This window comes from Toxorhynchites rutilus, chromosome 3 (assembly GCF_029784135.1).
Source record: "Toxorhynchites rutilus septentrionalis strain SRP chromosome 3, ASM2978413v1, whole genome shotgun sequence".
NCBI lineage: Eukaryota > Metazoa > Arthropoda > Insecta > Diptera > Culicidae > Toxorhynchites > Toxorhynchites rutilus.
The window spans coordinates 113,302,726-113,314,376 of record NC_073746.1 but is presented as its reverse complement, the minus strand read 5'-3'; the positions used below and the strand labels follow the sequence as shown (position 1 = coordinate 113,314,376).

Sequence of the window (11,651 nt, the reverse complement as noted above, 5' to 3'; positions counted from 1 at the left end):
GTCCATTATCGTAAATTTCTTGAAATTTAAAATGGTTCCCATGACCAGATGGGTCAATTCCAACATTCCACCATCTCAGAATATTCTCGGAGGATAGTATGCTTCTAATTCAAATGATAAAATTGACATTCTATCGCCTCCGAAAAATATTAGCCTTAGGACTTGTCCATTATCGTAAATTTCTTGAAATTTAAAATGGTTCCCATGACCAGATGGGTCAATTCCATCACTCCACCATCTCAGAATATTCTCGTAGGATGGTATGCTTCTAATTCAAATGATAAAATCGAAATTCTATCGCCTCCAAAAAATATTAGCCTTAGGACTTGTTCATTGTCGTAAATTTCTTGAAATTTCAAATGGTTCCCATGACCAGATGGGTCAATTCCAACACTCCACCATCTCAGAATATTCTCGTAGGATGGTATGCTTCTAATTCAAATGATAAAATCGACATTCTATCGCCTCCAAAAAATATTAGCTTTAGGACTTGTCCATTATCGTAAATTTCTTGAAATTTCAAATGGTTCCCATGACCAGATGGGTCAATTCCAACACTCCACCATCTCAGAATATTCTCGTAGGATGGTATGCTTCTAATTCAAATGATAAAATCGACATTCTATCGCCTCCAAAAAATATTAGCCTTAGGACTTGTCCATTTTCGTAAATTTCTTGAAATTTAAAATGGTTCCCATGACCAGATGGGTCAATTCCAACACTCCACCATCTCAGAATATTCTCGTAGGATGGTATGCTTCTAATTCAAATGATAAAATCGACATTCTATCGCCTCCAAAAAATATTAACCTTAGGACTTGTCCATTATCGTAAATTTCTTGAAATTTCAAATGGTTCCCATGACCAGATGGGTCAATTCCAACACTCCACCATCTCAGAATATTCTCGTAGGATGGTATGCTTCTAATTCAAATGATAAAATCGACATTCTATCGCCTCCAAAAAATATTAGCCTTAGGACTTGTCCATTATCGTAAATTTCTTGAAATTTCAAATGGTTCCCATGACCAGATGGGTCAATTCCAACACTCCATCATCTCAGAATATTCTCGGAGGATGGTATGCTTCTAATTCAAATGATAAAATCGACATTCTATCGCCTCCAAAAAATATTAGCTTTAGGACTTGTCCATTATCGTAAATTTCTTGAAATTTCAAATGGTTCCCATGACCAGATGGGTCAATTCCAACACTCCACCATCTCAGAATATTCTCGTAGGATGGTATGCTTCTAATTCAAATGATAAAATCGACATTCTATCGCCTCCAAAAAATATTAGCCTTAGGACTTGTCCATTTTCGTGAATTTCTTGAAATTTCAAATTATTCCCATGACCAGATGGGTCAATTCCAACACTCCACCATCTCAGAATATTCTCGTAGGATGGTATGCTTCTAATTCAAATGATAAAATCGACATTCTATCGCCTCCAAAAAATATTAGCCTTAGGACTTGTCCATTATCGTAAATTTCTTGAAATTTAAAATGGTTCCCATGACCAGATGGGTCAATTCCAACACTCCACCATCTCAAAATATTCTCGGAGGATAGTATGCTTCTAATTCAAATGATAAAATTGACATTCTATCGCCTCCGAAAAATATTAGCCTTAGGACTTGTCCATTATCGTAAATTTCTTGAAATTTAAAATGGTTCCCATGACCAGATGGGTCAATTCCAACATTCCACCATCTCAGAATATTCTCGGAGGATAGTATGCTTCTAATTCAAATGATAAAATTGACATTCTATCGCCTCCGAAAAATATTAGCCTTAGGACTTGTCCATTTTCGTGAATTTCTTGAAATTTCAAATTATTCCCATGACCAGATGGGTCAATTCCAACACTCCACCATCTCAGAATATTCTCGGAGGATGGTGTGCTTCCAATTCAAATGATAAAATTGACATTCTATCGCCTCCGAAAAATATTAGCCTTAGGACTTGTCCATTATCGTAAATTTCTTGAAATTTCAAATGGTTCCCATGACCAGATGGGTCAATTCCAACATTCCACCATCTCAGAATATTCTCGGAGGATGGTATGCTTCTAATTCAAATGATAAAATTGACATTCTATCGCCTCCGAAAAATATTAGCCTTAGGACTTGTCCATTATCGTAAATTTCTTGAAATTTAAAATGGTTCCCATGACCAGATGGGTCAATTCCAACATTCCACCATCTCAGAATATTCTCGGAGGATGGTATGCTTCTAATTCAAATGATAAAATTGACATTCTATCGCCTCCGAAAAATATTAGCCTTAGGACTTGTCCATTATCGTAAATTTCTTGAAATTTAAAATGGTTCCCATGACCAGATGGGTCAATTCCAACATTCCACCATCTCAGAATATTCTCGGAGGATGGTATGCTTCTAATTCAAATGATAAAATTGACATTCTATCGCCTCCGAAAAATATTAGCCTTAGGACTTGTCCATTATCGTAAATTTCTTGAAATTTAAAATGGTTCCCATGACCAGATGGGTCAATTCCAACATTCCACCATCTCAGAATATTCTCGGAGGATGGTATGCTTCTAATTCAAATGATAAAATTGACATTCTATCGCCTCCGAAAAATATTAGCCTTAGGACTTGTCCATTATCGTAAATTTCTTGAAATTTAAAATGGTTCCCATGACCAGATGGGTCAATTCCAACATTCCACCATCTCAGAATATTCTCGGAGGATGGTATGCTTCTAATTCAAATGATAAAATTGACATTCTATCGCCTCCGAAAAATATTAGCCTTAGGACTTGTCCATTATCGTAAATTTCTTGAAATTTAAAATGGTTCCCATGACCAGATGGGTCAATTCCAACATTCCACCATCTCAGAATATTCTCGGAGGATAGTATGCTTCTAATTCAAATGATAAAATTGACATTCTATCGCCTCCGAAAAATATTAGCCTTAGGACTTGTCCATTTTCGTGAATTTCTTGAAATTTCAAATGGTTCCCATGACCAGATAGGTCAATTCCAACACTCCACCATTTCAGAATATTCTCGTAGGATGGTGTGCTTCTAATTTAAATGATAAAACTGTCTTATCATCGGCTACAAAAAATGTCAGTTGTAATTAAAAGTTATTGGTATCTTTTTATTGGTATCTTCACCCACATCCGGTCTTCAACTTCGTTTTTCTCGAGTTGATGTGAATGTTACATAGGACCTTTTCAAAAATTACGCGAGAGTTCTATTATTTTGTTATTCCATTTTATTTAAATAATGACAATCTTTGACCCGACCACCCTCGTCGTGATGAATGCCGAGTTCAAGCAGCGTCATGCAAAAAAAAGTGTAACCAGCCCTCCTTTTCCCATGGATGTGGCAGACGGAGAAAACCTTCTGAACGCCAGCCGGTCAGCGTGATCGCGCCACCCATCGTCAGTCATTGTCCTCCAAGTCCAGCGTGTAACGACGTTGAGCGGTGTGTAGAACGGCATAAAATTTCAGTGTAAAATTGAGCTCATCCCCTCCATCCTCTATCGATATGCTGCAATTCGTGCAAAAACCGCAGTAAACAGAACGGAAAACAGAAATAAAAAGGAAACATGCACTCTTCTGCGCCGAAGAACAGCAGCAGCAGGGAACGATGAATACGAAAAAAGGGGAGCGCCCCGGTCACAAATCCAGAAAGGTGAATGCCTCCTGAATAAGCAAGCAGACGGTTGCTCTTGTTCTTTGTTATTATCTGCGCACATACAAAAACACGCTGTGTTCCACACCGCAAGTCGTGCTTCCGTAACCCCTAACTCTTGGGACTTGGACCGAAAAAAGTGGCGTGGATATTGTGTGTTGTCCCGCCAAATCGTGACCGTTGGGGCGGGAGCAACGAGGAAGGGAAGAATCGGATGCAAGGAGGCGTTGAGAGTTTTCAGTTGATCGAGTTTGATGCTCTTTGTCCCTGGACTGGACTGGTTGTTGGTTGGGCGACTTCGGAATGGACTATGTCTTTACCGTGTGTTGCACCGTTGCACCACCGTTTCTCCCTAGCTTATAATTCTGGATGCGCGAGATCTGCATTCGCCTTTGTTTTGTGGGTTCGTTTATTGGTCCGCACAACACACATGATTTGGCGGGAAGTCGGTGATTGAACCCCATCTTGTTCGGTGAGAATTCAAGGTTAGACAGAAGAGGGCTTTGCCCTCGGCGACAACGACCATTTTTTGTTGTGTGTGTCTGAAGTCAATGCCGCTTTCCTATATTGAATGATGGAAAATAACACATCATACCACCTCGATCTGTGCGAGTATTCTTAAAATTATCGGGATTGCGAAATTATCAGATTTCGTGAATAAAACCCAACAAGAGTAATAGAAGAATATTGTCTGTTTGACCACGATAAATTCATGAAAACATCTCATAATGAACGCAAAAAAACTAATCAAGAAATGTATCACAAGGACATGTTCATTATGGTACCAATGAAAATGGTCATCTCTAATTTCAAAAGGTTACCTCATAAAAAATGTACACCACCTCGATAAAACACCCTCTATGCCAACTATTAGCTCAATCGGACTTAAGGGAGAGTGGTCAAAGTTTGAGTTTTTTGAAAATCGAAAAATCACCCATCGGGGTTTTCGAAAAAAACATTTTTGATGCCAAATGTCTTAAAATTGCATGAAACGACGAGATCTAGTGTCATCTCGAATTTTTTTTTGTCACAAATCGACACTCTGGGAGTTTTTTTTCGGAATACGAAACGAAACGTATGGTTTTGGGTACCAATAAAAATAGTTATCTCGATTTTTTATTCTGAACTTGCTGTGAAATGTTGATTTGCACAATAATATACCCTTTGCAAAATATTAGCTCATTCGAACTTCATTTATTAGTGTCACAGACGTAAAAATTTGAGTTTTTTTGAAAATCGAAAGATCACCGAAAATCGGGTTTTAAAAAAAATAGGAAGTGGGTTATATCTATGGTATAACCGCAAGGGTGACGTAGGACTATCGTTGATTTAGAGATCATTTGTTTGAAGTTGAATCTAAATCCATTCTGAATGAATGAATAAATGAATATTTGGGGGACTTCGAAAACGAGAGCGTTACGTTGGAGGCACAAGGTTTTATGCATCCAATATAGGATACGAAAAACCTTGTTCTGAACAATAGTCTTCAAAAGCTTTCCTGCTAACTGCACTTGATTGACAAATCACAAAACCAAAGGTATTATATGGATATTTTATGGATAGAAAACATTAAAATAAACTCTTTCGCTTGAATGAAATTTTCAATTCCAAGGGGAACTGGCAGATTATTTTCCAGCAACGATTAGATATTTCCACATTTTCCTCGATACTGGAAGCCCACCAGTAGTTAATACTAACTCGATAACCACCTGTTAATAGCACTTGATTGAAACATATTTGGTCACAGTGTTACATGGATAGAAAACATTGAAATAAACTCTTTCACATGAATGTATTTTTAAATTCCCAGAGGAACTGGCAGATTATTTTCCAGTAATGATTAGAGATTTCCGGAACTTTCTCGATGCTGAATGGCATCCAAACGGAAAGAATTCCGCGCGTGTATGTGTCGATCCTTCGCCGTCCACCTCGTCTAGCACGTTAGGCAACGATGTTGTCTTGTCGATGTCCTCACGAAAAATGAATGCGTCTCACCACCAGAATATCGCTTAAGTATGTTTTGTGTGTGTGATTGAATCGAGAGAAGATGTGGTTTACGATGGAAATTTGGAAGGCAAACTAGAAGGGAATGAACTCTCTGAGCTCGAAACATTCGGCGACTGAGCAATAATCGATTGCGTGCGCATACAATATTGGATACGGAAATATCCTACTGATGGGGAAGAATAATCTTCAGAAGCTTTCCTGCTAATTACACTTGGTTGAAAAATTACAAAATCAAATGTATTTGGTCGCTGTGTTATTTGGTTAGAAAACATTAAAATAAACTCTTTCACATGAATGTATTTTTAAATTCCCAGAGGAACTGGCAGATTATATTCCAGAAATGATTAGATCTTTCCGGAACTTTCTCAATGCTGAATGGCATCCAAACGGAAAGAATTCCGCGCGTGTATGTGTGTGTGTAGCGATGTCTTCCCGGGGAACCGTTTGTGGCATCACTCTCCTACTGATGGATTCCCTTCTGGCCGCAGGTGCACAAACAGGCTCTTGGTGACACCGTTCATCCGCGCTTTCATGATAAACACGAATAGCTTCACCACAACAGCGACAACATGCTCCAATCGCTGTTCAATTAGAACTGAGTGGATTTCCGAGCGGCGCTCGCTTATATACCGATTGGTAATTTCAATAGCCTGTTTTGAAAGCAATTTTAAGACTATTGAAACAAGTTTTTGGATCAGGAAGTAACAAGTATATAACGCGTAGACATTTTATTTTTCGAATGAAGTGTTTATCATACCATTTCGTTCAGTTGTTTAGGAGCTATTAGCGCTCAAAATCTCGGTCTCCGGCGTAACGCTTTCGGTTTCGAAACATTGATTTTACACCCCGGTATAGAAATGAAAGACGTAGTCCTACGTCAAAAATTGTTGGTACCAAATGTCTTATGATTGCATTACTCTTCGAGATTCACTGTTATTTCGAAAAAAAAATTGTAAAAAAAATTTTTTTTTGGCACTTGGTTGTTTTTTCGTCTAAAAAGTCGATTTTGAATAAAAAATCGAGATAACTGTAAATCTCGATGTGTCATGCAATTTTAAGACATTTGGCATAAAAAAAATTGTTGAAAACCCCGATTTCCGGTGATTTTTCGGTTTTCAAAAACTCAAATTTTAACGTCTACAACACTAATAAATGAAGTTCGAATGAGCTAATATTTTGCATAGGGTATATTATCGTGAAAATCAACATATCGCAACAAGTTCCGAATGAAAATTTGAGATAACTATTTTTATTGGCACTTAAAACCATATGTTTCGTCTAGTACTCCAAAAAAAAACTAAGTCCCAAAGTGTCGATTTTTGATAATTTTTTTTTTCGAGATGACACTAGATCTCGACGTTGCATGTAATTTTAGGACATTTGGCATACTTTTTTTTTTCGAAAACCCCGATTTGGATTTTTTCGATTTTCAAAAAAACTAAAACTTTGACCGCTTTGCGCCACTTTCCTGTAAGTTCGATTGAGCTGATAGTTGGCATAGGGTGTTTTTTCGAGGTGATAAACATTTTTTTTTAAATTACGTGATTTGCTCGAAATGACATGATTTTTTTTAAATGGCGTGATTTTTTTCTGAAAATTTCACGATTTTCTCAAAATAACGCTATTTGCTTGAAATTACGTGATATTTGGCGCGCGCGCATCATTCGCGTGAAAAAATAATTCAGTGTATTACAGTCTCAATTTTTTCCCCCTATTTCTTCTACAGAAATAAAGAATTCCACAGAACAAATGTTATGACTTCTCTCAGTATTCCGTAATATCGGGTTTTTCAATAAAAGCGCTACAAAAGTTTCTTTTAAATGAAACAAACGGTTTTGGATATCAATGAAATTCTCTATTCATGTGAAAGTACATTTGATACCATTATGTATGGAACTTGATTTCTTTTGCATGGCCATCACGGGGACGCTTACAGAAGTCCAGACGCTGGACCCAATTTTCGACGGTTTTCAAGCACAAATCGGTCGATACTGCTGCATTTTCACGTTCGATATTCGAACGAAGTTCATCAATCGTCGCTGGCTTGTTGGCATAGACCATAGATTTGACGTAGCCCCACAGGAAATAGTCGAACGGCGTCGCACGACCCAGGTGACCAATTGGCTGGACCATTTCGTGAGATAACACGCTCACCAAACTTGGTTTTCAATAAATCGATTGTTAAATTCTCTGTGTGGCTAGTGGCGCCATCCTGTTGAAACCACATATTGTCCAAGTCTATATCATCCAATTCGGGCCAAATATATTCGGTTATCATTGAGCGGTAGCAATTCCCATTCACAGTAACGTGTCGGTCTTGATCATCACGAAAGAAATACGACCCAATGACGCCGCCGGACCATAAACCGTACCAAACCGTATTTTTTTCGGGATGAAATGGTGACTCATGGAGTAGTTGTGGATTGCTGCCTGATCAAAAACTCATATTTTACTCATTAACGAAGCCATTCAGCCAGAAATGAGCCTCATCGCTGAAGATGATTTTTCGATGAAAATCCGGATCATTTTCAAGTTGTTGCGACAATTTGATCTTGTAAGGATGTAGATCAAAATCTTTTCGCAAAATTCGGACACTACGGGCACTTCTTTGTCTCACTGGCACTGGAACATTTTGTACTGTGCCTGTGGATTCAAATTTTTTCCACTAGACGCTCAATTGTTGATCTGGCAGGACGATTAGCGGGAAAAAAATATGGCTTCGTTTGCTGTCCCTGTCGGTCTACCTTTGTAGCGTCCCTATTGAAATACCCATTATTCAAAAAACGAAACATATACAGGTTGGACTCGATTATATACAGACCCGATTATATGAGTTACAAATTTCTTTCCTGATTAAGGGAAAAAATATATTTTAGGAGCTATGCTCCTCTTTTATTTCGAGATCACTTAAGACTAAATACAAGTTCGTTCTTATTTTTTTTCTTATCTGTATTATAGTGATTTTCAACTCATTTGGCTGGTTCGTCACTTTTTACTTCCATTTTTGGAAGAATGTCGGGAGTGAGAATTGAACTCGTGACCTTTAGCGTGAGAGGCATGGATGTTACCACTACGCCAGATCGCCTCCACACACTCGTTCTTATGCTAAGATGAAACCTCGCTCGCTGGGTGGCTGATGTTTATAAACCACTATCTTCGCTGAGCGCGCATTCTCGGGATCGGATGATATTTATGCTGACCGATCGTCCGCTAGCAAAATCGTTGTTTAGATTGACTCGCATAATTTTATCGCTACGTCTGGTGCTTACTTATGTGATTCGATTATATACAATTTCGGACTCGATTATATACAGTTTGAAAAAAAAATCTTTTTTAAATTTCAAATATGACTTGTTTTAAGAAAAAATGTAACCTTTGAACGTTAAAGTTGAATTTAAGTGGCTATCATATATATGTACAGTTGGGTAAAAATCGTGATTTTTGAAGATTGTGTTTGAATTTTTACCAGGAATTGTTTCTATCGATATTGCAGCGAAATTAAGAAAGATAGAAGTTGGAGGTCAAAGAACAAATTGTAGAGTGGTTTGAGAACTTTAGTTTTATTGATAGAAACAATCAAGTTCAATATTAAGTATCAATATTCAATATGAATTTTTGGGGTAAAATTAATAATCACATATTAAAAATTACCAGCTTTGAAATTTTCACTTCCAAAACAGTTATTTAAATGATCTAATTAAGATGTTCCACTACTATATCCTGTACTAAATTAACTCATCTTTCAAATGAAGGCAACAGAATTGGCTTACGTAGCGTACTTTTTGGTGTAGAGTCAGTTTGAATCAACAAAGTCGGAAACAAAAAAAAGGTCTAGAACTCTGTCATTGTTTAAATTCGAGCATATGCGTAGAAGGATTTTTTTCATCAAATACCATCATCTATACCCTTCTGAGAGATTCTGGAAAAAATATATTTTTCATGTGAGAAAGGAATTTTCTGACTTTAAGGGGATGAATCAAAAATTAAATTCTTCCATTTTCAATAAACGAAAAAGTTTTGCATAAAAAACGAATAAAAATTTTGATTTTTTTGACGTAGGACTACGTCTAACCGGAAGATATAGGGGGTGAAATGGAAATCTAGGCACTGAACAAGTAGGAAAAAATGCAAGATTTGGAACGCTTATAATTCGAGCATTTCTCAATAGATCGCAAAGGTTTTTGCATCAATTGATAGGAAATATATATACGCATCTATCATAACGAATAACATTTCATTTTTCTTGAGATAAATAATTGAACAATTGTGAAATATCAAGCATTGTCAAAATGCACTATGTGCCCATTTTTGATTGGTCCATTTTGTGTTCCTCAAATCGTACCGACCAAAACGGGCAACCAGAACAGCAGCGAAATAGAATGAAGCACGATTGGAAAGAAAAAAGGAAAAAAAGAACGAAACATTGGTCGCAGTCTCACACATGCGTAATTCTCGAGCCAGCCAGTCAGCTTAAAAATCCCCGCTCCGCTGCCGTAACGATCATTCTCATCCAAACCGTCCACCACATCGGTTCGCATCACAACACATCAACAAACCAACCCAAGCAGCCATGTCTGGACATGGTAAAGGAGGAAAAGTGAAGGGAAAGGCAAAATCCCGCTCGAACCGTGTTGATCTGGAGTTCCCCGCAAGGGTAGCTAGGCCGAGCGCGTTACTACCAGTGCACCAGTCCACCTAGCCGGCGTTATATAGTTTCGGCCGCCGAAGTGATCGAGTTAGCTGGCAAAGCTGCTCGCGACGATAAGAAAACCCGCATTCGGAACAAAACACATTCGGTTCGTGGACATCAAGACAACAGGCAGTTGCAGCGAGTGGCGAGTGGCAAACGCAATCGCAAAACGGCATCAGGTAGCAGAAGAAAAATGTTTGTTCTTTATACAAACTGATTTGGTGGCAAATCCAGAACAAGGCGGTATCGAGGGCGTTCGAAATGGTTTTTTTTTTTCAAAACCACGAGTACTAAGTTTACTAAATTGGAACCATTCCATAAAACAAGGCGCTTTTCAGGGCCATTAAACCATCCAAAAAAAAGTTTAGGAAATACAGTTCAATGCTTTCTAAAACATTATCCAAAATAATAATAAAACACAAATTGATTTTTTCATAATTTGTTTGCCAGGATCTGATGAGTATGTGAATTTGGCAGTTGTTCTGAGCTTATTGATAGTTGGGGACTTTCCTGATTATTCAATTTTCACCAATTCTTAAATTGTTTCCAGATTGAAAGTACAGTAATTTACAATTAGTTCGACATTTAGCTAATTGGACGGACATGTAATGCGACTTATTTAGTTGGACATTTTTGTAAACATAGAGATCCAAATTATGACCCCACATTGAAAGTCGACACTGTACCACTGTCATCGCAAATGTTCAATTACAGGTTAAAATCGCCTCCAATGCGACACTGAGTGGCGCTTCGGCACGTCGCATTGAATGTAATTTACTGTACACCATGTCACAAAGCTGGATGGGAAGAAATTTTCCAACTGTGAAAGCTGTGGCGAGTGGCAACAAATCGCTAAACAGGAAGGTTTAGCCGAACAAGATGGGAATATCGAGTGATAACAAAACAATAAACTCTTTACATTGAAGATAATTTTGTGATCCTGAAAAGGACCCTTTTTAGCCTGCATGTGAATCCAACGAGCGAACAAATCGTAATGAATGAATTTTTTTGCCATCGCTCCCTTTTAACGCTCATTCGTTCGTCTCGTTGGACTCGCCCTTCTGGCTGAGTCTGCCGATTTGTCTCTATCCTGTGAGTCTGTACCGCTAGAGTATAAAACACGCGGACTCCAAAAAAATATCTTATTTTCTTTCAAACCGTAAACCCGTGTGGTTGTACGCATCGGCATCGTGGACGTAACAAAGGAGGACAAGTTAAGGGAAAGGCAAAGTCTCACTCGAACCGTGCAGGTCTCCAGTTCCCTGTTGGTCGCATTCACTGA

The 11,651-nt window shown here is 38.0% G+C and overlaps 1 protein-coding gene across 3 annotated transcripts in view; it reads left to right on the top strand.

The window, feature by feature from the left end:
• The window catches only part of LOC129778886 (PRL-1 phosphatase), a 184,655-nt gene that overhangs the window by 30,434 nt on the left and 142,570 nt on the right, over window positions 1–11,651 (top strand). The gene's annotated exons all lie outside the window — the stretch shown is intronic.